This window comes from Piliocolobus tephrosceles, chromosome 14 (assembly GCF_002776525.5).
Source record: "Piliocolobus tephrosceles isolate RC106 chromosome 14, ASM277652v3, whole genome shotgun sequence".
NCBI lineage: Eukaryota > Metazoa > Chordata > Mammalia > Primates > Cercopithecidae > Piliocolobus > Piliocolobus tephrosceles.
In genome coordinates, this window is record NC_045447.1 from 40,232,473 (window position 1) to 40,259,599 (window position 27,127).

Genomic DNA, 27,127 nt, shown 5'->3' on the forward strand with positions numbered 1-27,127 from the left:
GAGAGATCAATGAGCTACTTTGTGTGGAGAAACTTTGTAAAGATTAGAGCACAATAGTGATGCAAGGGTTATTATTACTAATAATAAACAAGAAGAATGTGTGACAATAACCAGAATTTCCTGTTGAGACAACAATTTCATGAAACTATTAAGAAAGGTAGGATGTTTTTTCAATTCCACAATGAGAGTTATGCACTAGTATTGTTTCAATATTCTCCAGGGAATAAACGGTTTCGTGGTGATAAATAGGGAATGAGTCAGTTTGTCTGAAAGATTCTTTTTCTCTTTAGAATCATTTCAATATATTTTTGTGCCTTCTCCCGATTTTTCCAGCCAATCTGCCATGATGGATGAGAATTGGGTATAGGCAATACGATGTCTTCTTTTAAAGAGTGTATCTTTCCATATGCAAATACTCATAATTCAGTGCTGTGAGTTTCCTCCCCCAAACCCCACGCAGCCCTCAGGCACAGTGCTGGAGTACCGAAAGACATCTGTCTCATCAGTAACCTCAGGAGTTTCTTCCACTTACCAAGAAAAGAGGAAAATGCATCCTTGAAACCAAATCACTCTGCAGGAATCCCTTTATTCCTCTCTATCAGCTTAGGACAAGAGGCTTTCATGTAGATACCAGCTGGCATCTGTAAATTTGTCAAACGGATGTGGGCAAGACCCTCTGGAGGAGGTCCACTGCCCTTCAGAAATGTAACACAAGGATTCTTTCTTGTTGGACTGAGACCTGCTGGTGATTTTGACGACATTTGGGCTGTCAGTTTCATCTCATGTCATCAGATACAGCAGCCAACTGCCCTTCCTCATATCCTGCCACTAAGAGTTCTCATCCTCAATGGTGATCCAAAGTCGTCTTCTCTTAAATTTCTACTAAAATAACCAAACTACTGTAATAATGGGAAAAGGCTGCATTGCCGGTGGAAACTTGGAAAGGCTTCCCTCTTTTGCCAGAATTTTACAGCATTTCGTGTGTGTGTGTGTGTGTGTGTGTGTGTGTGTGTGTGTGTGTGTGACAGAGTCTCACTCTGTTGCCCAGGCTGGAGTGCAGTGGAGGGATCTCGGCTCACAGCAACCTCTGCCTCTTGGGTTCAAGTGATTCTCTTGCCTCAGCCTCCCAAGTAGCTGAGATTACAGCTGCCTGCCACCACACCTGGCTAATTTTTTGTATTTGTCCAGGCTGGTCTCAAACTTCTGAGCTCAGGCAATCCACCAGCCTCGGCCTTGCAAGGGACTGAGATTACAGGCATGAGCCACCATGCCCAGCCAGGAATTTTACAACATTTCTCAAATTTCAATGTGCACATGGATTACCTGGGAATCTTGTTAAAACGCAGATTCATTAGGTCTGGGGTGGGGATCCAAGAATTTTCATTTCTAACAAACTCTCAGGTGATACCAATACCACTGGTCCCTGGATCACACTTTGGAGAGCAAGGAATCAGAAGACAAACTTAAGCAATTCCCCCAGTACTCAGAATAAATTATTAAGGAGACAAAAATGATGAAAGGAAGGTTGAGGAGAGAGCCAAGAGCTACAATGGAGCATCTATGTAAGGAAGTGAACAGAGGAGATACAGAAAAAAAGATGGGGGTTGTATGTATGTTTCAACTTTAGAAAAACCTTAGTATAATTCATTATCTCAATATAGCAAAGCAAAAGTACCATATAATTATTTTGATAGATAACAAAAAAAACTGAGAAAATTTAACATTTCATTATCATCATCATTGATGATGCATTTCTTAAAGTGACAAATGTACTCTATATAAAATCAAATCCAGCAAGAAGCTTACTGGCGAAATACCAGCAGCAGTCCTGTTTGCATCAGTAACCAGAAGAATGTCCACTGTCATCAGTGTTATTAACACCATCCTGCAAATTCTAATTCAGACAATCAAATATAAAAATGAAATTAGGGGTGATTTAGTTGGGCTCATGTTCAGCTTCATGTAATCATGGCTTAAACAAAATAGAAGTGTCGTCCACTCTCGCCTAAGTTAGAGGGAGATTTTGTAGCTCAAGGACACCAAAGACCCAGGCCTTTGTGGTTCTCTCTTCATTCATCTCAGAGGTGGCTCTTGTCCTTAGGCTCCAAGGTGGCAATTAGAGCTGGTCTAAGGATGGTGTAGTTGTCATAAACATTTGGTGTCTCAGGCCTCATGAATATGTAGTGTTTCCTTGGTCCTTCCATCCCATCTCGTCTCTGTTCAGCCCATGTAGGCTCGGCCAACTTTATCTATCACATGTCACACAGCTACTGGCTTCTAATTGTTTGCTAAGACAGAATTTAAAATTCTTAAATAATGCAGCAATGCACATTACACAAAAGAAGCATATTACATTAACAAAGCTAAGCTAGAATAATAAACACATGGCAACGACTAGGGAATTTTAATATGAGTGATAATATGAACTTATCCCAACAAAATTAAATTATATCATAAAGGGGCAAGAAATTTAACAGTATGTTAGCAGCTGAAGAAAAGACAGACCAATGCAGGAAAGAAAGTGCAGCAGTAGTCCCAGCTATATGTCAAAAGTAGGATATGGTAATGCTGTTGTTTCCAGGTCAATGAGGAAAAAATGTGTGGCAGTGCAACTTGATAACCATATGAGAAAAAATAAAAGTAGATACCTACCTCACACCACTGACACATTCCAGAAGAATTAAAGTTGTAAACATAAAAAGGAAACCATGAAAGTATGGTTTAAATACACACACAGGAAAATATGTACATGTATTTAAATAACATTGGGCAGGGAAAAGACTTTCAAATCTGCCAGCAAAGATGGAACAAAAAAATGAAAATATCAAAGATTTTATTCTTAATTTTAAAAGTCTGCATCATTCTTAAAAGGCCAAAATTGAACTGGACTAATGAAGAAGAGAGGACCTGGAACAGACCTAACTAGACTAGCCCAGCCCTCTATCCGTTCTACTAAGTAGAGGTTGGTAGATCACACCAAGCTCTCATGTATGCTACTGGAAGGTTGATAGGCATATATAATTTTTTTCTAGTTTCCATGGCTTTATGGGTAAATATGCTTAGAAAAGAATGATCAATCCTGTTGCTTCTGCTTCTAAGTCAGTGGAATGAAGAGCTATGTCCAAGGACACTCCAAGCAGTCCTTGAAAGAGACTGCTGCTGTGTCCACCTGTCATGCATACACCCAACCATAAGCACAAGATCTGTAGTCAGCTGGTTCTTTGGGCTTAAACCATAGGCTGATTTCTTTTTTGTTGTTGTTTTTTGTTTGTTTGTTTGGGTTTTATATATATATACTTTAAGTTATGGGATACATGTGCAGAACGTGCATGTTTGTTATGTAGATGCCATGCTACCTGCCATGGTGGTTTGCTGCACCCACCCATCAACCCGTCATCTACATTACGTATTTCTCCTAATGCTATCCTTTCCCTAGCCTCCCAGCCCCAGACAGCCCCCAGTGTATAATGTTCCCCTCCCTGTGTCCAAGTGATCTCATTGTTCAATTCCCACTTATGAGTGAGAACATGGGGTGTTTGGTTTTCTGTTTCTGTGTTAGTTTGCTGAGAATGATGGTTTCCAGCTTCATCCATGTCCCTGCAAAGGACATGAACTCATTCTTTTTTATGTCTGCATAGTATTCCATGGTGTATATGGGCCACATTTTCTTTATCCAGTCTATCATTGATGGGCATTTGTGTTGGTTCCAAGTCTTTGCTATTGTGAACAGTGCCATAATAAACATACGTGTGCATGTGTCTTTATAGTAACATGATTTATAATCCTTTGGGTATATACCCAGTAATGGGATTGCTGGGTCAAATGGTATTTCTCATTCTAGATCCTTGAGGAATCACCACACTGTCTTCCACAATGGTTGAACTAATTTACACTCCCACCAACAGTGTAAAAGCATTCCTAATTCTCCACATCCACTCCAGCATCTGTTGTTTCAACCATAGGCTGATTTCTTTGTTTTTTTTGAGACTGAGTTTCACTCTGTCACCCAGTTGGAATGCAGTGACACAATCTCAGCTCACTGCAATCTCTGCCTCCTGGGTTCCTGCCATTCTCCTGCCTCAGCCTTCTGAGTAGTTGGGACTACAGGTGCCCGCCACCACGCCCAGCTAATTTTTTGTATTTTTAGTAGAGACGGGATTTCACCGTGTTAGCCAGGATGGTCTCGATCTCCTGACCTCATGATCTGCCTGCCTTCGCCTCCCAAAATGCTGGGATTACAGGTGTGAGCCACTGTGCCTGGCCTGGCTGATTTATTTTTCAGTGCTTATTACAGAGCCACTGCCATGAATGATGCATCATCCCACCTGAATACAGAAGTTCCCGCAAATGGTGCGTGGCTTAGAATCCATTGGATTGGTCTCCCCGAGCATCACTTGGCCTGTCTTCACTGCATTCAGCCCCTCCTAGACCATGGCCAAGACAGTCCCTGATTTCCTGTATTTCGCCAGCCTGGGGAAGAATGGGCGGTCTTTCCAGTGAATGTAGTGCTGCTTCAGGTGTTCTCAGAGGCCCAGAGGCACTTCATGGCCATGAGGTGGAATCTCTTCTGCTCAAAGCGCTTGATGATCTTGCCAGCCAGGCCACGCTGCACACTGTCTGGCTTGATGGCGATGAAGGTGCACTCAGGTTGGCCATGGTCCAGGAAGCTGGTTGGGCCAGGTGGCAGCTGCACTGTGCTGCGGGAGCCTGTAATTTTTAATTGTTCAGAAAAATACATGGTCAGCACAAATGAACCTTAAAAGCATTATGCAAAATGAAAGAAGCCAGACCCAGGAGGCTACATGTTGTATGATTCCATTTATATGAAAAGTCTGGAATAAGCAAATCCACAGAGACAAAAGTGAATTAGTGGTTGCCAAGGGCGCGAGGGAGAGGGGAGTGAGAAGTGACTGCTAACATACACAAGATACCTTTTTTTTTTTTTTTTTGAGGTGGAGTCTTGATCTATCACCCAGGCTGCAGTACAGTGGCGCAATCTCAGCTCACTGTAACCTCTGCCACCCAGGTTCAACTGATTCTCCTGCCTCAGTCTCCTGAGCAGCTGGGACTACAGGTACGTGCCACTACAACCAGCTTTTTTTTTTTTTTTAAAGTAGAGATGGGGTTCCACCATATTGGCCAGGCTGGTCTCAAACTCCTGACCTCATGATCCACCTGCCTTGGCCTCCCAAAGTGCTGGGATTACAGGCGTGAGCCACCGCACCTGGCCTCAAGATATCTTTTGGAGTGATGAGACTATTCAGGAATTAGACAGCAGAGATGATTGCAGAACTTCGGGAATATACTAAAAACCATTGAATTAGATACTCGAAAAGGGCAAATTGTACGGTGTGTGAATTATCTCTCAATTTTTTTCAAAAAAGTATGTGTTGCAAGTCACTTCTGAGACTGGGCTTCAGTTCTTCTCAACTGACCCTGCTGTTGTCTCTATAAAACAGTGAGTCAAAAGAACACCCTTCAGGTTCTTAAAGCACAGTACCTGAGCAACACCCAAGCAAGGAATCTTTAAGTCCTGATGGTCAGGGTGGATGGGCCAGAAACGTGCTTTCCCCCAACAGGATGCAGGTCCCAGACAGCAGACAGGGCCTCTCCAGTTTGAATAAACCGCCCTGTACACACACCACCCTGGTGAGGTCTAGCCATGCATCCTCCAAACAACTCAAAAATGTCTGCTTTTAGTTTACAATTTTCAGCAAAAATGTACTGAATCTCCACTGGGTGGATTTGATCGTCTGTGGTTTCAGAGCATTTCTGAGCTTTTGGTTCCTAAACCATGAGCTTGACCTCACGAGGACTGGGATCCTCTCCTAGAACTCCCTCCCCATCACTTTCCAGCAATTTGTTTCAGCTGGCCTTTCGTTTATCTGCTCCCATGGAAGTGACAGACAGGGCATATCACAGCCGGAAGGAACTTACAGATTAATCAGTCCAACCTCCCCAACTCTAGCCTCCTATGATCCCCATTTAATGGATGAGGTTCAGAGAGGGGAAAGAGCCTTCCTACATCACCCAACAAATCAGTGAGGAAACTAAAATTAAATCTCTGTGTCTCAGTCCCCAAAGCACATGTGGTTTTTACATTCAATTATTTCTGTTGCAATATTGGCCTTAATACTGGGTTCCATTTCCAATTAAATAATCTCTACACTGTGAACACCAAATGGACTGGCACAAGACCAGCACCAAGGCAAGGGTCTTAACCCTTTCAGGATGCTCCTGACAATATTACAGTTGGAAAGCCATGCTCAGGACAGACCCCTTGGGCAGGCACTTTCTCCAACTTACCTATGATTAAGTAAACTTAGCCTTGTTCACAGCAGCAGATGGAATTGGTAGAAGGAACCCAACTATTTGCAGAGCAAATTCTGTGGTCTCATAGAATATCATGCTGGAAAGGAAGCATCTCTCCTCACTGTTAGTGCAGCAATTTATTCTATGATGTCAGATGTGCTTTCATTCATTCATTCATTCATTCATTTAATCAACCAACACTTCCTAAACATCTACAATGTGCCTGGCCCTGTGCTGGACACCAGGACATGGAAATGAGTGAAGCATAAAACTTGCCTTCAAAGAGCTTCCAGTCTACTGGGAGATGTTCCTCTAATGACCAGCCCTGGCTGAGGGGAAGATGAGAGGCAGAGAGTTTATACAGAGCATGATGGAGACACAGGAGAGTCCATGATTCTGGTTTGGGAGTCAGGGAAGGCTTCACAGTGTTGATGACACATCATAAGCTAGATCTTGAATGTTTTCAGTGGCTGAGGAAAAGGGAAAGCTTTTTAGACATAAGGAATAACAGCACAAAGCATGAAAGTGCATGGCACATTTGGAAAGGAAAGGAGACCAGAGTTTCTGGAACAAGGTGCCTGGAGCTATGCTACTTTGGTCCGTTCTCATTTGCGTCTCCAATAAAATATGGGGTTTTTGGAGATGAGGCCAGGGACTGTGCATTATCCCCTTCTGAATTTACAGCATCTGGCAAAGTGCCCAGCACCTACTCAAAGCTCAGCAAGTTTTCTCTAAGTGAATGAATTTTCTTTCTCTAAGAGTTAACATGTACTAAGCACTGAGTACAGCTGGCCCTCCATATTGCAGGTTCTGCATCTGTGAATTCAACCAACTGTGGATTGAAAATATTCAGCGGAAAAAAATGGATGGTGTCTTCTTTACTGAACATGTACAGACTCTTTTTCTTGTCATTATTTCCTAAACAATACAGTATAACAACTATTTACATAGCATTCATGTTGTGTTTGCTCTTATAAGCAATCTAGAGATGATTTAAAGCATCTAGGGGATGTGCACAGGTTCTATGCAAACACTACACCATTTTATATCAGGGACTTAAACATCCTCAAATGTTGGTATTCCTGGAGGGGTCCTGGAACCAATGCCCCATGGATACTGAGGGACGAAGGTATACAGCAGACATTGTACAGAGCGCTTCACACATATCAAATAATGTAAAGCTCACATATATCTTATGAATTTGGTATTATTAGTAATATTACTGTTATCCCCCTTTAACAGATGAGGTGGCAAAGACACAGAGGAATAAAATAATTTATCCAAGATCACACAACTAGGAAGAAGCCAATCTGGTCTTTAAGGCCAGATCTCTGCCGGGCTGCGAATGTACGCCCCTCTGCGTGCTGAATTTCTACCTTCCTACTATTCTGTAAGCTCCCTGGGGGGCAGGGACAACACCTGTTTCTAGTCCCTGGAGTTTGCTCTCATAAACACTTCCCTGTCGCTGTAGTACAGATAAACAATGGGAGAGGGGCAGCAGGTGGCCAGATGGTGAAGGGTCTTGACCACCAGCCACAGGATTCTGAACTTGGTCTTAGAGATGACAGAACTTTTAGCATAAGCCAACAAACCTCTCAGGAGGTATGTGCCCAGCGTCTTTTCAATCTTAGCATGGAAATGAGCCTCTCAGTGGACTTTGAAGCTAGGACAGACTTGCTGGGAAGGGGAAAGTTTTAACCCAAAGGTCCCTGTGCTCTGCATCAAGGTGGACACAGCCAGATGTCAGGGAAGTGGTGAGCAGGGCAAAAGCCCCAATGGGTTAAGGTTTTCTCTGTGTGATAGTCTCAGACATCCGGCTCTTTTCTATGCTCTAAATTTGGAACAACTAGATAGCCACTTCCTCCTAATCAAGATAAGCCCAGGGACGAGGATCCAGGCAATTGTGCTAGGTCATTTAATTGCCTTCCTCTTGGAAACCTTGAGCCAGTCATAGGGAAATTCTCTGACCACGGCAAAGAATAAAGGTCAATGCCTTGTCGCATCCTGATGCCTTTTACAGACCCCAGAGCCACAGGAGAAATCAATTCCAGTCAAAGGAGTTGTAAAACTTTTTTTTTTTTTTTTAAAGGGGAGCCAGTATTTTAAGATTTTCCAAGTCATGGAAAAATACACACTAAGAACACGAAAACAACACAAAGTGTCTCATGAAATCTAATCCTCATTGTTGTCCAAACAAGGCCAGGCCAATTTAATAAGGAGATATGTTCTTTAACCCACCATAAAATGATCTGTTATGAAGTATTAGTGGGAAAAATACTATTACAAGTTATTCCCATTTTTCCTGGCTGCTCACAATTTTGTTATTAACTATGCTTTCCTTTTCAAAGCTTTTTTTTTCTGACTACAAAAGCAACACATATTCATTGTGGGCATTTTGGCAAATAAAGAGAACAAGAAATAAGTAAAAGTCACTGCAACCCACTATCAACAAGTGTGGTTTGGTTTTGTTTTTTTTCCCCCAAAATTAAGATTATACTGCACATAGAATTTTAAATTGTTTTCACTTAGTATTTATCAATAGCATAATCTTATATGCCCAATATTCTTTGAATATGTCATTTTTATCAATTATATCAGATTTCTCAGTGTGGATGTGCCATAATTAAGCTAGTCACCATCCTGTGGACACTTAGGTTGATTCCAGTTTATGAGTTTATAAATGAATGTGAGGAATGTCCTTACATAAATATCTTTGTCCTAATTTTTAAGAGTTTCCTTAGGAAGTGGAATTACTAAACAATGGTATATGAAAACTTAAGCTTCACAATGTATTGTCTAATTGTCTTACATTTGTTCAACAAATTTTAATTCAGTGCATGCCAGTCATGGTTCTGGGCACTGGAGATCCAGGGGTGAACACAGAGACAAACTCTCTGCCCCACAGGGCCATATTCAAATGGTGGTACTAACTTATTTTCCTACCAGCTGTGTATCAGAATGTCTGGGTCCTGATCTCCTCACCAGCATCATGACCTTTTAACAACAATCAATCTTGGACTGGGAGCAGTGACTCACTCCAACAACTCAGGAGGTTGAGGCAGGAGCATCACTTGAAGCCAGGTGATATGGTGTGGCTCTGTCACCCACCAAATCTCATCTCGACTTGTAATCCTCACATGTCAGAGGAGGGACCTGGTGGGAGATGATTGGATCATGGGGGCAGTTTCCCCCATGATGTTCTCATGAGAGTGAGTGAGTTCTCATGAGAGTGAGTGAGTTCTCATGAGAGTGAGTGAGTTCTTATGAGAAATGATGGTTTTAAAGTGTGTCACCTCCCCCCTTGCTCTCTTTCTCTCTCCTGCCACTATGTAAAATATACCTTGCTTCCCCTTCACCTTCGCCATGATTATAAGTTTCCTGAGGCCTCCCCAGCCATGCAGAACTGTGAGTCAATTAAAACTCTTCTCTTTGTAAATTACTGACCCTCAGGTAGTTCTTTATAGCAGTGTGAAACAGACTAATATGCCAGGAGTCCAAGACCAGCCCGGGAAACATAGCTAGACCCTGCCTCTAAAAATAAACAAATAAATAAAAAATTAGCTGGGCATGGTTGCGTACACCTGTAGTCCCAGCTATTGGAAAATAAAGAGAAAGAGAAATAAGTAAAAGGTACTGCAAACATCATGTCAGATATTGGTTATGAGATGCTTCTGGAGCTCCAGGGAACGTGGTCTCCCTGGTAACGTGGCTTCCAGAGGAGGCAGCTGTGAGCACCAGCAACCAACACTGCCACAGCTGGTGATAGAGAAGCCTGGTAGAGGGGACCCTGGCAGGACATGTGCATCTTACCACATGTCAGAGGGACTGGAAGGCCAGAGGGATAGGAGGAGCATGGGGTGGGGTGGGGAGGGCAGTTTTGCAGTTAGCAGAGGTGTATGCAGCTTAAGTGTGGAAAACGATGGGGGAGAGGGTAGAGATAAACCACAGGGGTCCAGGAAAGATCAAGTAAGTTTAGAGTATGGCAAACACATGCCCCTTACTTTGGGAAGTCACTGTTACCATTCTTAGCAGGTTAGAAGCTCTGAGAAATTCTACAATATGGAAACTCGTCTAACCTTGTTCAAATCCACATTTCCTGGGAAATAACAGAGGAAGAGAAGAACAGAAAGGGCATCATGGCAGTCTAAAGGATTAACTCCAGGTAAGAGAAAAAGGCTTGGACTCTGCCGGTCCAGACTTGCAGAGAAGCGGGAGTATTGAAAACATATTCCGGAATTAAAAACAACAGGGCATAATTGAAGACTGGATATGAAACTGGAGCAAGGGAATGTCAAGGATGACTCTGGAGTTTCTAATTTGAGCCTCTGCATAGTGACGCATTATTCTTGGAGAAGGATTGAGTCTGAGGTCAAATGGGAGGTAGAGGGGAGAAAACTCCAGCAAAATGTGGAACACTGGAAAGAGGCCTGGGCTAAAGACTTGGGTTCTCAATCCAGTGCTACCAACAAGTGATTGTATAAGCCTGAGCAGATCCCTTCCACCCACTGAAACTTGGCTTCCTCACCTGAAAAATAAGGATGATAAGTCATATTCTAACGAGCACATACTGTTGTCATTTTGATCAAATAAAATAATAGAAATGAAAGTATATCCTAAAGTGTAGAATGCAACCAAAATACAAGGGGATTATTATGATTGTTGCTAGCAGTCCTCTGAGGACACTTAATTTATGACTCTCCAAGGAATCAAGTCAGAGCACAACATGAGGTCAACACACCTAGGGACATAAATTTCAGAAGTGGCTGTGTTATCAAACTAATTGCCTTTTCATGGATTCACTTATAATGATCCCAGCAACATTTTTCCAGGCAGAACAATTTTTTTTCTCTGTCATTAGGTCTCTCCCTCTTCCCAGCCATAATCAATCAGGGCTTTCAACCAGGGTCACCACTACCCAGCAAAACCTGCTCTCAAGGAAGTATCCATTGATTGGCACTAAAGAAAAAGTGCCAATAAAGCTTGAAATGCTTCCTTCCCAGGGTTGCTTGTCGCTCTTCAACCAATGATCAAATCCTCTGCCAAAGGAGAGGATGTCTCATGGGGTACTGGGGACACGAGGATCACATTCAAAGTGGTACTGAAAGGAGGGTGTCTCGTGGGGGGTTGGGAGCACGAGGATCACACTCAAAGAGGTGCTGAAAGGAGGGTATCTCATGGGCAGTTGGGGGCACAATGACACATTCAAAGAGGTATTGAAAGGAGGGTGCCTCATGGGGTGTTGGGGGCAAGGGGAGCACACTCAAAGAGGTACTGAAAGTGAAACAAGCCAGTCACACAAGAACAAATGTCATATGATTCCACTTACAGGAGGTCTCTAGAGAAGTCAAATTCATAGAGTCAGAAATTGGAATGGTGATTTCCAGGGCCTTGAGGGAGGAAGGAATGGGGAGCTGTTGTTCCATGGGTATAGAGTTTCAGTTTTGCAAGATAAAAAGGTTTCTGGAAAATTCTGGATGGTGGTAATGGTTGCACAATAAACAACATGTGTGTACTTAACACACTGAAGTATACACTTAAAATAATTAAGATGGTAAATTTTATACATATTTTAGTAGAATTAATCATGATGATAAATGGTATTGAAGAAGTTCAGATTCGGGGTGCTTGTTTTGGTGCTCTGGAAATCACCTCACAGAGGGAGCCTGCTACACACACACGTGCTCATTTGCACACACACTTGTGCACATGCGTGCACACACACACACACACACACAGCCCTGCCCAGCCTTCTTCTGTCAGCTAGGCAAGGAGAGCTGAGCCCACTTATTTGGGCCAGTTTAGGGTTCACTCTGGAGCCTTTAATAGTCAAAGAAATCTTTGTTCTCACTGTGTGATGATTTCTCATCCCAGTGAGCTCTTACATAAGACATATTTTGGATCTGATATATTGGGGAGAAAAAAACCATTACCCATTTTACTCATTTTGAATAAACTAAAAATAACTATCCTTCCCATTTCCTGGAGTCAATAAAGACTGTTTAGAAAGAACAGAGGAAAGAAAGACATAGAATATGGGAAAAGAGCCGTGGGCTTGGCACACAGGAGCCTGCTTCAAAACCTGGCTTTCCCCCTCATCTGCTGTGTGCACATCCCTGACCCTCTCTGGGCCTCAGACACCTCATCTATGGAATGAGAGGGCTGTGTTGAGAATTGGAGGTCCCTTCAATTCTCATAGTCTAGTTAATGGTGAGAAGTAGGACTAGGGGTTGAGGCATCTAATTTTGCTAGCCATCTAGTAGATGAATCATTATTATTCCAAAAATTTTCCAAATGAATTTAATGTGATCCTTCTTGGTAAGAAACAGCTAATGACATCTCTCCTCCCATTCCTGGTCTAGTGTCTAGAAATAGTCTCTGTGAGTAATTTCTACCCACAGTCCCCACTTCCTCGACTCTTGCTCCTTCCCCTGCAGTCTGGTTTCCGACTCCCCAGTCCTTTAAAACTGTTCTTGTCAAGGTCACCATAACCTCCTGTGGCTGAGTCCAATAGACATACCTCAGTCCTTTTCTTCCTTGGCCTCTCAGGAATATTTCAACACAGGTGACCACCTTCTCTTTCTTGAGACACTCTCCTTGTGGGGCCGAGAGGGAAAACAGCCTGCCTTCCTGGAGTCCCCAGGGTCACCACTAGGATTTGAGTGCCCGCCATGTTAGTGCCAAAGTCTGTATGTAGTACAACATGATTTGCGGCCACTTGCTTTCCTGTTGCGCTCATATTGCCACCACACTCTAGATTCACTGGGTGATTCATTTCTTCAGTCATTCAACAATGATTTGTCCAGAGCCAACTATTTCCCAGGCACTATGTGAGACAATGGGAATACGGTAAGGCCAGCATGACCTCTGCTCTCCTGGCATTTATAATCCATTGCAAGAGCCAGACATCAAATGGGAGAGGGCGAGATCCATGTATAACTACAAATATAATGAGTTCTCGGAAGAAAAAGTGCCCAGGGCTCTGAAAGATGAGATGGGGGACAGACAAGGCATCAGGAAGGAGAGTGACAGGACACCAAGATCTGAAAGAGGGGAGGCAGCTAGCAGGAGCAGTGGGCGGGAAGGGCGGGAGTGCGGCAGGCACGGGGAATTGCCAGCACCTTGAACGGGGAACCTGGGTGACTCAGCATCATCACACACCAATAGCACCCTACATTTCCAAGATGGAGGGTTTGGGAAACGCACATGAAGACGCTGGAGGAGTTAACCCCCACCTGGCCCTCCCACTGTCACCCCTTAGGGCTGCCTCTTGTCATCCTTGGACAATGCAAGCTCCAGAAGAGGCTGTAGTTTGGACTACTGAAGGGTCTGAAAGGGGCCAGGGTGAGTGAGAGGACACAGTAAGGTGGGGTGCAGGAAGAGGACAACCCAACGAGTCATCCAGTTATGCTTTAGAATAAACAGTCCACTGATCCGTGGAGACTGGGGGCAAGGGGTGGGAGGAAGGGTAAATCATGGATGCCTCCTCTTTTGTTAAAAAACATTATTATTAGTAGTAGTATTTTGAGATGGAGTCTTGCTCTGTTGCCCAGGCTAGAGTGCAGTGGCATGATCTTGGCTCACTGAAACCTGTGCCGCCCGAGTTCAAGCAATTCTCCTGCCTCAGCCTCCCAAGTAGCTGGGATTACAGATGGGCGCCACCACATCCGACTAATTTTTGTATTTTTAGTAGAGATGGGGTTTCACCACATTAGCCAGGCTGGTCTCAAACTCCCAACCTCAGGTGATCCACCCGCCTCGGCCTCCCATGTTTTGTTTTATTTATTTTGTTAGCTTTTATTTTAGGGTCAGGGGTATATGTGCAGGTTTGTTATAGAGGTAAATTGAGTGTCATGGGGGGTTGCTGTACAGATTATGTCATCACTGAGACAATGAGCATAGTACCCAATTCACCCTCCTCCCATCCACTACCTTCAAGTAGGCTCCTCTGCCTGTTGTTCCCCTCCTTGGGTCACGTGTCCTTGATGTTTAGCTCCTACTTACAAGTGAGAGCATGTGGTATTTGCTCTATTCCTGCTTTAGTTTTCTTAGGATAGCGGAGGGCCAATTTTTTTGTGTTGACCTTGCTTGGTTCCAACAGGCGTGGAATTAGAAACACTTTTCCAAAAGGAAGAATACAAAATGATTTTCCTCAGCGTTGTTGTCGAGAGCGGCTCTCCTGGCCTCTTCATTAAGCCCTTGAGGTCCTTCAAGATGACCTGGTCCCATGTCCTCCATGCACAGATGAGGACAGGACACCACAGCCGGCGAGGTTCAGGACCTCCCCAGGGCCATGCAGCTGCCAAGTGGCCCAGGCAGAATGCAAGTCTGCATGACTCCAAAGTCCACACCTGTCCACACATCACCTTAGATGCCACGTGGGCCAGCCTGCTCTGTGTTACAGATGAGGAAACTGAGCCTCAAAGAGAGGGAGCCCCTTTCCCCAGGAACAGACCTCCATCCCTGGAGGCTCAGCTCTGCTCCTTCTGCTCCAAGCTGCCTCCTTGTGGGTGGCAGAAGAGAAAGTGTCCCCTAAATAAATGCCATGAGCATGCAGCTGTGAACAAAACAATGTCCCCAGGCTGGGAGGCCAATGTCCCAAGGCCACATGAGGAAAGAGGTTGTTGCCTTCCCGAGGAGGGGGCAGCTGCTGTGGAGCTGGAGCATTGCTCAGCCTCCAGCCTCTCCCAGGAACATAAAACTCAGGAACGAAGGAACGTTGGGCAGGAGCCCATGGGAACGAGGCCCACACTCCCCTCTCCAGGGGCTGCCTTGGCAGCTGATTACGCTCCCAACAAAATCCTTGCTGAACATCTGTATTATGCAGGGAACTGGTGCCTGGACTCCACTGCCACAAGGGGCTCGGCACAAGCCCCCAGTTCTGGGGCTGTCACCTCTGACCCCACAGAGACGCTGACTCTCAGGGCCCACATTCTGACCCTGAAAATCTGGAGTGAGTTAGGGAGAATTTAGACAGATGTTGCTCCTTCTAGTTTCCTGTGGAAATTAAGTGAAACCAGGAGGCATCTCATTCAGGGGAAAAGATGAGAGATGTGAGGAAAACAGAGGAAATAAATACATGAGGTGTTTGTTTGCAAAGCAGTTGTTTCTTCCTTGCTCAGCACTCCTCAGAAGGGAGGTGACTTCTGGCAGGGCACTTTGCAGCAAAGCAAGTCCCTGATCAGCCGTCTTCCACCCCTCGCTCCCACCACAAAGAGCCCACAGCTCTTCACACTCAGTGCTCCTGCACACTTCTAGTACTTTGCACAAGCTATTTCCTCCGCTTGGAAGGCTGTTCCCTCCCTTCTCTTTCTGGAGAACCTCTACTCAGCCCACATGGATCAACTCAAGCCGTAATCCTCCGACTCCCTCCCTCCCACCTTCCCAAGCAAAAGAGGTGCTGCTTCTCCGAGTCCACCCATCACCCTGAAAACCCCTCCATGGTGATCTTGTCACATGGACTCGAGGGCATGTCTTACATACCCTCTGTCTGCCTTGCTAGTCTACAGCAGACACTGCGTCTTAATCATCTCTGTATCCACAGTGCCTGGCAGAAGGCCTGGTACAGAAAATGAACCCAATAAATGTTCAAGGATCGGATGGAAGGAGAGGGGAGAAATGGCAGGAGGGAAGGAAAGAAGCAGAAGTAAAGAAAAAAAAATATTGGCTTCTTTAGAGTATTTGCAAGTCCCTCTCTTCTTCCCTGTTGATTTGAGCCTGTATCTGCCTCTTCTAAATAAAATGCCTGAAAAAACTCATTGATTAGGCTGTGACAAGGCTGAGCTGTGCAACACAAATAACACAGCTTATGCAGAATAGGAGTTCATCTCTCACTCACATGAAAGTCCGTCTGGCCGGGCACAGTGGCTCACGCCTGTAATCCCAGCACTTTGGGAGGCCAAGGCAGGCAGATCACGAGGTCATGAGTTTGAGACCAGATGACCAACATGGTGAAACTTCGTCTCTACCAAAAATACAAAAATTAGCCGAGCGTGGTGGCGGGCGCCTGTAATCCCAGCTACTCTGGAGGCTGAGGCAGGAGAATCTCTTGAACCAGGGAGGCGGAGGTGCCAGTGAGCCGAGATTGCGCCACTGCACTCCAGCCTGGGTGACAGAGTGAGACTGCGCCAAAAAAAAAAAAAAAAAAAAAAAAGTCTTTCTGAGGAGGCTGAGGTGGCTTTTTGAAGTCACTGGGGGCCCAGGCTGCTTCTGTCTTATTGCTCTGCCATCCTAAGGGGCTGTACTCATCCAGGTGTCCCAGATAGCGCCCCACACATCTTCCTCCATCCACAGAGCAGGTAATGAAAGAGGACACACTCTTCTCTTCAAAGGCACAACTGGAAATTGAGTACAAGAGTCCGTCTTATCTGTGGGGGATGCGTTCCAAGACCCCCAGTGAATGCCTGAAGCTGCAGATAGTACCAAACCTTATATACACTGTGTTTTTTCCTATACATACATACATACCTATGATAAATTTAATTTATAAATTAGGCGCCGTGAAAGACCAGCAATGTAACTAATAAAATAGAACAATTATAATAATACACAGTAATAAAATATGTGAATGTGACTTCTCTCTCTCTTTCTCTCTCTCCAAATCACTTGCCGTTCTGGACCCTGGGTAACAGAAACTGTGGGAAGCGTGGATAAGCAGGCACTATTGCACACTGCTTGCCCTCTCCTTCCATCCAGCGCAAGACAGGCTGGGAATTATGGTCTCAGGTTGAGCATCTGCACACCAAGGTGAGAGTTTTATTTCCATGTAAAAGGGAGGAAATGGATTTTAGAAACAGCCAGAAATCTTTTCCAAAACAACAGCACACAGAAACAGAACACCCTTCCAAGCCCCAACATTGACCTTATACATTTCACCATCCCAACAAATCTGTGAGGAAACTGAGGTTCGGGGTGGGAATACCTTTGGCTGAGGGTACTATGAGCAGTAAAGGAATGTGACAGAAAACCAAACATCTGGTGTAAACTGGGATTTCTGTCTAAAACCTCACAAATACTAGAAAGAGGAAAGGGAAGATGTGACTGCACAGCTGTTTATAGGGAGACGATCCAGGAGTCTGAGTTGACCCCTAGCTCAGTGGATCTGCTGTGTTATGTTTATATCCAGAGCCACATTAATGGGGGCCAACACCCAGAACAAACGGAGTGAGCGATCTGCTCTCCTAGGGCTGGCCAGACTGCACCTGGAATTCTGTGTTTTGGGGGCCAGCCCTCAATGAGAACACTGAGAAACAGGAATGAGTCTGAGGCCAAGATAGGCTGGGAAGGGTCTGGATGCCCGCCCTGTGAGGAAAGAGCCACAGCTGAACACCATGGAGAGGGGTGAACTCCAGGGGATGTAGATCCTTATCTTCTCTTCCGTGTCACAGAGAGGACACGGTGACCTCATTCCAGGTGGCTCTGAGGAGCAGAACAATGACCCATGGAAAGAAGCCACTGGGAGGCAGAGTTGGCGCCAATAAAAAGAGGTAACCAGGGTGGTGCACCGAAGCCCTGGGTAGGCACAGCAGAAAGTGAGAACTCATCCCCCAGGGTGTGCACCAAGGGCGGAGGTGTTGTAGAGCCTTCTAAGGCAGAATCTTGCACCTGGAGGCTCCCGCAGCTGAGAATGATCAGGTGTGTCTATGTGCATGTGCACACAGATGTGCTCTCCTAGGGACAGGGGCCATGGCTCCCTTGAGGTTCTCCAAGGAGTTTGTGACCCAAACAAGGGCCAATGGACTGGCCCACTGGGTCCTTCCAGGGCTCCTGCCTGATTTAAAATCCCATGACCAGGCCAGGCACCATGGCTCACACTTGTAATCCTAGCACTTTGGGAGGCAGAGGTGAATGGATCACTTGAGGCCAGGAGTTCGAGACTAGCCTGGCCAAAAAAAAAAAAAAAAATTAGCCAGGTGTGGTGGCATGCACCTGTAATCCCAGCTGCCTGGGAGGCTGAGGCAGGAGAATCACTTGCACCAGGAAGGCAGAGGTTGCAGTGAGCCAAGATTGCAACAGTGCACTCCAGCCTGGGTGACAGAGTGAGACTCTGTCTCAAGAAAAAAAATATCCCATGACCGCCAGTGTAGATGCACAAATGTCCCGATGATGAGGAATAGGTAAAGAGAGCTCAGAGTGGCAGAAGGAAACTGGGGGCTTACTGAGACTGAAAATGGCTAGAACAGAGTGTGCCCCAAATCCAAACACAGGAACCACCCATTTGGCAAGCTTGGAGCACATGCTCCTCCTCTTGCTGAGGCTGGAGTACCTCCAGAACCCCAACTGCAAAGGGTCCCGGGGTTCCACATTCATCACACACCAGCCTTGGTGCCTGGTATGGGTGCGGCCTTTCTCCAGGACACCCCACCAGCCAGTAGGTGTCTTTTAGTTTTTCACCACTTCTTTTTGTCTTCTACAATTAGAGACCCTGTAATGGCCAGTCGCCATGGCTCACACCTGTAATTGCAGCATTTTGGGAGGCCAAGGTGGGTGGATCACCTGAGGTAAGGAGTTCAAGACCAGCCTGACCAACATGTTGAAACCCCATCTCTACTGAAAATACAAAAATTCGCCAGGCGTGGTGGTGCATGCCTGTCATTCCAGCTGCTTGGGAGGCTGAGGCAAGAGAATCGCTTGAACTCGGGAGGTGGAGTTTTCAGTGAGCCAATATTGCACCATTGCACTTCAGCCTAGGCAATAGAGTGAGACTCCATCTCAAAAAAAGAAAAAAAAGGAAAAGAGACCCTCTAGTTTATTTGATGGCAATGTAGAGTGACTTGTGAACCGCTCTTCCCAAGCAACAAGGCAAAGAGGTAGAGAAGGAGGGGTGAAAATGGACCACAAACACCTGAGTCCCGGCTCCATCCCTGAGTGACCTGGAGCACACTTTCTTTCCTCACTGGGTCTCAGGTTCCACGCCTGTGAGCATGAGGAGCAGACTCTGTGGGGACGCCGTGCCATGATGTATGTGTGTGCCTAGCCCAGTGCCTGGCACACAGAGGGACCTCAACAGCGTTTGTGGCTCACTTTGTACCTCTCAGGGCTATTTGGGGATTAAATGAAAAAAATACGCAGAGCACCTGGCTCCAAGCCTGGCACATAGTGAGCACTTGATGACTTCCACTTTGTGCCCCTCCTGTGCATGCCCATGCCATGGGCTGAATCACGTCCCTCCCTGAATTCATACGTCGATGTCCTAACCCCCAGTACCGCAGAATGTGGCTATATTTGGAGACATGGTCTTTAAAGAGGTCATTAAGTTTAAGTGAGTTCACTGGGGGACCCTAACCCAATCTGACGGGTGGTGTCCTCATAAGAAGAAATTAGGACACAGAGAAGCACAGAGCGAATGGCATGTGAACACAGAGACTGAAGGCGGCCACCTACGAGCCACAGAGAGAGGCCTCGGAGGTAGCCATCCCAGGGCACACCTTGATCCGGGAATTCTCGCCTCCGGAATTGCAAGAAAATCAGTTTCTGTTGTGTAAGCCACCCAGCCTGGAGTACTTGTCATGGCAGCCGGAACAAACGTGGACACGCTGCACTTCTCCAGCTCTGTGCCTCTATCCACCCCGCAATGCTGCCCTGCCCAGTCCTGAGGCCCAAGGCATGCCCTGGAGAGAGCCTTAATGAGCCTGCATCAGAACTTAGCAGACCTTAATGAGCCTGAGAATCACCCAGGAGCTTGTTAAAATGCAGATTCTGCTTCAGTAGGTCTGAGTGGGGCCTGAGAGTCTGCATTTTTAACATGCTCGAAGGAAATGCCAGGGCTACTTACTGGTCCACGGCCCACACTTTGAGTGGCATGGTGCCAGATGGGGGTGTTAAGCCAGATGGGTGAGTGATGATGGGAAGTCCAGTGCTCCCTGAGTCCTGGGTGCTGGTCACAGCTGTAGCTCCTTCCACCCCTCAAAGGATAGGAGCTGGAGGAGGAGAAATGAGGTGGCAACATGGGGCAGCTTTGGGTGACCTTCTCAGGGGAAATAACCACTTGTGAGCCCAGAGAAGCTCCCCTGGAGGACCACCTGCTTCTGCTGTCAGTGGGAAGTCACCTCCAAGCTCCTCTGGTCCTTTAGTCCATCATTTTCTTGACACAGATGGGGAAACTGAGACCAAGATTGGCTACATAACTTTTGGGGGTTGTGCAAAATGAAAACTGGAGGCACCTGCTTCAAACACTTGGAAGAATTTCAAGATGGTAACAGTAGAGCATTACACCAAGCATGGGGCCCGTCTAGGCATGGGGCCTTGTGCTCGGGTGGCACACCTGTGAGGCCAGCCTGAGGTAGAGATGGCTCCCCAGTGAGCCAGAGCTCACCCCGCCTAACCTGAGGCCTCCTGAGTCCCGTCACTCCTCTTTCTATCAGGGCACCCCCTCATCCTTGCCCTCCGAGCTTGTCACCCTCCAGGGATCTAGCTGCAGCCAGGCAGGGAGGCGCTGGGACGAGGAGGGAGTCCAGGGCTTGGCAGGCTCCTTCCACCCCAAGCTTAGGAGGCCTGACCGCCTGGCTGCTTCCCAGATGCACAGATTCCTCTGGCTCTGTGGGTCCAGGTCATCTGAGTAGTTCTATGCCACTCCCAGCTGATGGCACAGGGGTGGGAGATGGCACCAAGAAGGAGGAAGGGGCCCCAGACACAAGACCTGCTGACCTCACGATTTCACATCCACTCTGCCTGGGCCACTGGCAACTGGTGACACTTGCTATTGCCTGATTGGCATGCATCTTCTCTTTCCTGCTTCACTGAGCCGCTTCTCCCCATGCCTGGTTCAGGTAGTGCTATGTCCACCCCTGCTCCAAAGGTGGGCATGGAACTTAGGTCCCTCTAGTGCCCCTCTCCACAGTGATACATCCAGAGATGGACCCTTGATCCAAGAGAATCTAGCAAAACTCAATCCCTGAAGTTTCACTGAAAATATTGAGATTGCTAGCTGTAAGAATGATGGAAGCCTGGAGCTTCCTGGAGTCCCTTCATGGAGTAAGGAAAGCTTGCCTCAGAATGAAGCCAGCAGAAGGAAGCAGAGAGAGAGAGAGAGAGAAAAAAAAAAAAGCCCTAGGATAGATATTGTTGGGATCCTGGATCCAGCTGTGCCTGAAGTCCTTGACTTCTTAGTTCTGTGTGCCAATAAATTCCATTTTTGCTTAATACAGTTGGAGTTGAGTTTTTGTCAGTAGCCATCAAAAGAATGAAGCTTGGGAGGCCAGGCATGATGGCTCACGCCTGTAATCCCAGCACTTTGGAAGGCCGAGGCAGGTAGATCACCTGAGGTCAGAGTTCGAAACCAGCCTGACCAACATGTTGAAACCCTGTCTCTACTAAAATACAAAAAATTAGCTGGCGTGGTGGTGTGCACATATAATTTCAGCTACTAGGGATGTTGAGGCAGGAGAATTGCTTGAACCCAGGAGGTGGAGGTTGCAGTGAGCCGAGATCACGCCATTGCACTCCAGCCTGGGCAACAAGGTGAAACTCCATCTCAAAAAAAAAAAAAAAAGCAGCTTGGAATGTGTGCTCAGAGGTATCCAAGCTTGTCCACTCACACTTGTAATCCATATGGACCATGGATTCCCTAGATCTGGGAAACCTCACAACACAGTGGGAGCGGTGAACAGTAGAAGAGTTGAGATCATGAGTCACTGATGGGCATCCTGGCCTCCTTCAAAGAGCACTCCTTGGTCTAGAAAGCCCTTTTCTTTGATCCATACAACAGCCCTACAAGGCAGACAGGTCAGGGACTATAACTGATAGGCCAAAAGGGAAACTGAGGCTCAAATAAGGGAAATGGCTTGCTCAAAGTCATACTGGTAGAAAGAGGCAGCACTGGGTGGAATTAACACTCATGAGCACCTGATTCTGTCTAGATAGCTCGCCTCTGTGCCACCAGAGCAGCCTGTACTCAGCTCAGGATGTGTCTACAGAGTAAAGAAAAGTCCTCCACTGAGTTCACTTTGTTTTTATTTTTTGTTTGTTTTGTTTTGAGACAGAGTCTCACTCTGTCATCCAGGCTGGAGTGCAGTGGCGGGACGTTGGCTCACTGCAGCCTCCACCTCCCTAGGAGTTCAAGCGATTCTTCCGCCTATGCCTCCCTAGGAGCTGGGATTATAGGCACCTACCACCACACCTGGCTAATTTTTGCATTTTTAATAGAGACAAGAGTTTCACCATGTTGGCCAGGCTGGTCTTGAACTCTGTGAGTTCAAGTGATCCACCCGCCTTGGCCTCCCAAAGTGCTTGGATTACAGGTATGAGCCACCATGTCCAGCCAGAGTTCAGTTTGACTGTGACCTCACAATATGATTTGGTGGTTCTTTCCCCTTTCCCATTCATTCCAACTTCCCTCTGAGCCAAAAGGCCCTCCCTCGCAGCAGCAAAAGCAGTCAGAGGACAATGTTCCCTAGTCTGATCTGCTCTTACCTTCCTTCATTCATTCAATCATTCACTCAGCTGACCAGCAGACACTGGATGACCACCCCAGGGCCAGGCCTTGTGGCAAATGCTAGAGAAATGATCAGACACATCGCACCCGCTTTCTAGAAGCCCTCCCTCACAAACCAGATCAACTGCTATGATAAAAGTAAGACAAGGAACAGTGTTGAGGAAGGCAGGAACAAACAACTACAGCAGGGTCGTCAGAGAAGGCTACACAGAGTTGATTGCACTGGACATCAGAGATTGAGGAAGAATGCTCTTGGAAGAAAAGGTAGGAAGATCATATCTTCCAGTGGAGGTGTGAGACAGTCTCGGCTATTCAGGGACGTGCAGGTGGAACAGGCATCTTCTTCCAGGGGGTGACAGGTGGCAGGAGGTGAGACCACAGCCTCAGTCAGAGGCCAGGTCAAGGAGGACCTACCAGTGGAGCTTGGGAGGTGATGGAGCACTGTGCCATGGTTAGGTTTGCTCTTAAAAAGGCCACGCTGCTGGGTGGGGAGGAGGAGAGATTGAAACCGCAAGTTTGAAGAGGAGGCCACCTGATGGTCACTGGCTATGGCTCAGACAAAAGAGGACACAGGCCTGAACAGAGGCAATAGCAGTGGGGGTGGCAGGGAGGGGACTGGCTAAAGGATTGAGAGCTTTTTGGTATCCCTTAGGTGTGGGGAGTGAGTCGACAGGTGGGTCCCAGGTTTCTGGCTTAACTGGCTGAATCAGTGGTGTAGCCCTACAGTGAGATGGGTGTAACATAACACTTTTGGTTGAAAATGTCTGAAAACCTAGTCAAACTGACCTTTAAAAAAAGGGAAGAGGAGTGCAGTGTTCATATAACTGAACAGTATGAGGGTCACATCATCAGCATATCCTCCCCCATCTCCCGGCTCATGTACTTTGTGCTGACTCCGTTCTTGACAGCTCTTCCCATATCTTTTCAACATGGCTGCCAGCACCTCTCTGAACTACATCCTTCCAGGTTTAAATCCAACAAAAACACACAAGAGCTTGTGTCCAAGCGTTCCCATGAATAGTCTGAGATTTGCCCTGATTGGACCAGCTTTGGTCACATGCTCACCTCCAGCCAATCACTATGGCTGTGCTAACTGACTTAGACTAATCCATGAGCTCCAACCCTTAAGCTTTGGTGGAACCACAGAAACTGTAGGGACTAAGAGGAGGAGTGGACCCCAAAGAAACACTCAGGCTCTTGCTAGGACAAAGGGAAAAAAATAGATGCCAGTGAGACAGACCAGATTTTTTTAGTTTTGTGGGCAGCACGAGAGAATGAATAATAGGTTAGGGGAGGACAAGATGATAAGTCCAGATTAGAAGGTGTTGTGTTTGCAGGCTGTATGGTGCAAGCAGAGGACATGGTCAGCAGGCAGTCAGTTAGGGAGAGACCCATGCTGGAGAGGGATCTGGAATTGCCAGTGTGTAGGTGGTGAGTGAGAAGCTGAATAAGGCAATAATGATGCAGACTTTGGAAGCCATTCTGGACTCCCTGCTTCAGGAACTGCAAGTCTAATCTAGTGAAAGTCTCTTGCTTTCTTTGCTCTTTAGGATTAGGCAGTGAAACAGCCCTTGTGATCCTGAAGTGAGCAATGCCCCAGCCTCCTTCTTTCAACACCAGCTCTCACTTCTTGTCTTAGATTGCTTTGCATCTTCCTCTCCCTTAGTTGATGTCAGGACCTGAATATATTTGATAGTGATTTGGACCACTGATGCTACAAATGAAAGAGATTGATGCTGGGCCCTGGGACCAGGACACATGACACAGCCAGAGTCCCTCAGGGCTGATGGGCATGTGCTGGGACTGACACAGGCTAGCATCTCCCCAGATGGAAGGACAAGCAACTCCAAATGGGGATGACATTGATGACTTTTCCACCTCTCCTGGTAACTTTCTCCCCATGCCCATCATGTCGTCTCACCTCTGACAGTACTGGGAGAGGTACCAAAATGAGGGACAGTACTTGGGAGGACACCAAAATGGGGGAAAGTGTGTGAAATGTTGCAATGGGAGAAAGGAACTCAGTGGCCCATGTAAGTCTTGGATATGTTTGAGATGTGGCATTACCTATGTCTTCACAAGGATAATAAGCATCTCTAGTGTTACTGTAAGCCAGTGTGATCCCTATCTTCATTATTTTTTGCCTGGAAACTCCTGGCCCATGACTATTGTACAAAGTCCTGGCAAAGTGTGCCTAGCCAACATCCACTCTCCTCTTCTTCCTTACTGTCAAAACCTTGCATTTGTTTAGGATGGCAATGTGCCATCTAGAAAAGCCACACTTGACTGGGCACAGTGGCTCATGCCTGTAATCCCAGCACTTTGGGAGGCCAAGGTGGGCGAATCATGAGGTCAGGAGTTTGAGACCAGCCTGGCCAAAGAGACCAGGCTGGACAACATGGTGAAACCCCATCTCTACTAAAAAAAATACAAAAATTAGCCTGGCATGGTGGCAGGCACCTGTAATCCCAGCAACTCAGGAGGCTGAGGCAGGAGAATTGCTTGAACCTGGGAGGAGGAGGTTGCAGTGAGCTTAGATCCCACCACTGCACTCCAGCCTGGCTGACAGAGCGAGACTCTGACTCAAAACGAAAAAAAGAAAGAAAAAGAAAGAAAGAAAGAAAGAAAGAAAGGAAGGAAGGAAGGAAGGAAGGAAGGAAGGAAGGAAGGAAGGAAGGAAGGAAGGAAGGAAGGAAGGAAGGAAGGAAAAAAGCCACATTTAACCTCCTTTGCAGCTAAGAGGCAACATACATGGCTGGACAGTGAGATTGTGTTAATGTGGATTCTTCCTCAGCAAATATGCATTCTTCTCCTCTCCCATTGTGAATAGAGTGTAAGTACTTACCCACTGATGTTGAGCTTAGTAACATGACTTCCTTTGGAATGTTAGTGGAAGGAATAAGCAGAAACCTTTTATTTGCTTGCATAGTTTGGTTTCCTTCTTTTCATGATTCGTCATGAGAAGAACCCACCCAGGTAATCACTCCTCGCTCAGATCCCAGCAAGTTCTGGATCCCAGAACTAGTGCTGTTAGAGCCAAGACCAGCCGATCCAAGTCTAGAGCACTGCTCAGATGAGCCCAGTCTGAATTTGGGAGTGGTTGTTACAGAGCATTACCCTGGTAGTAACTGACTGATGCAGAGATATATATAGACATCACTGGTGGAGCCCCCAGGAAAGCTCTTTAACAGAAGACAGACTCAGCTGGCAGGTCTTTTGCCCTTTCCCCTTCTCCTCCTTGAATGCAGACAGGCTCAATGCTTGGAGGGGTGAGAGGAGGCAGCCATCATATAACCACAGGTGACAGGAAGACACTAAACACGGCCATGTGGAAAGACAGAAGGAGCCTCCATCCCTCAGCACCACAGAGACATCGTATCAGCCTAGAAATGCCTAAATCTGAACTGCCTCTTACCTAAGAAAAATAAAACCTCAATTTGATTCAGTCACTGTTTTACAGGTTTCTGCTACTTCCGACAGATAGCCAGGCACAGTGGCTTACCCTATAATCTCAGCACTTTGGGAGGCTGAGGCAGTCAGATTACCTTAGGTCAGGAGTTCGAGACCAGCCTGGACAACATGACGAAGACCCGTCTCTATTAAAAATACAAAAATTAGCTGGGCCTGGTGGCAGGAGCCTGTAATCCCAGCTACTCGGGAGACTGAGGCACAAGAATCACTTGAACCCGGGAGGTGGAGGTTGCAGTGAGCTGAGATCACATCACTGCATTCCAGCCTGGGTGACAGAGTGAGACTTTGTCTCAAAACAAAAAAATTCCTGATAGACACAGGTAACTATTGGTTTTAGAGCCACAACTGGCCAGGCACGGTGGCTCACACCTGTAATCCCAGCACTTTGGGAGCCCAAGGTGGGTGGATCACCTGAGGTCAGGTCAAGACCAGCCTGGCCAAAATGATGAACCCCGTCTCTACTAAAAATACAAAAAAAAAAAAAAAAAAAAAATAGCCAGGTGTGGTGATGGGCACCTGTAATCTCAGCTACTCAGGAAGCTGAGGCAGGAGAATCATTTGAATCTAGGAGTTGGAGGTTGCAGTGAGCCAAGATCACCCCATTGCACTCCAGCCTGGGCAGCAAGAGCGAAACTCTATCCCAAAAAATAATAATAAAATAAAGCCACACCTGTGTTTGAGATTCCCCAGGAAGAGCACGAAGGGTCACAAGCAGGTCTCATGGAATCCTGGGGAATGTGGCTTAACAATGCTGGAGGAGAAGCCCACAGAAGTGATTAAGAAGCAGGGAGAATGGATGGAGAACCCAGATGTGTGGTGGCCACAGGCCACAAGAGCAGAGAATCTCAACAAGAGACAGGGACAGACCAGGCCAAATGCAGCAGTGAGATTCAGGCACATGAGGAAGAAAACTTT

The 27,127-nt window shown here is 46.5% G+C and overlaps 1 pseudogene; it reads right to left on the bottom strand.

The window, feature by feature from the left end:
- Positions 1–3,172: 3,172 nt before the first annotated feature.
- On the bottom strand, positions 3,173–4,738 carry LOC111536829 (annotated as a pseudogene).
- Between the last annotated feature and the right edge of the window lie 22,389 nt (positions 4,739–27,127).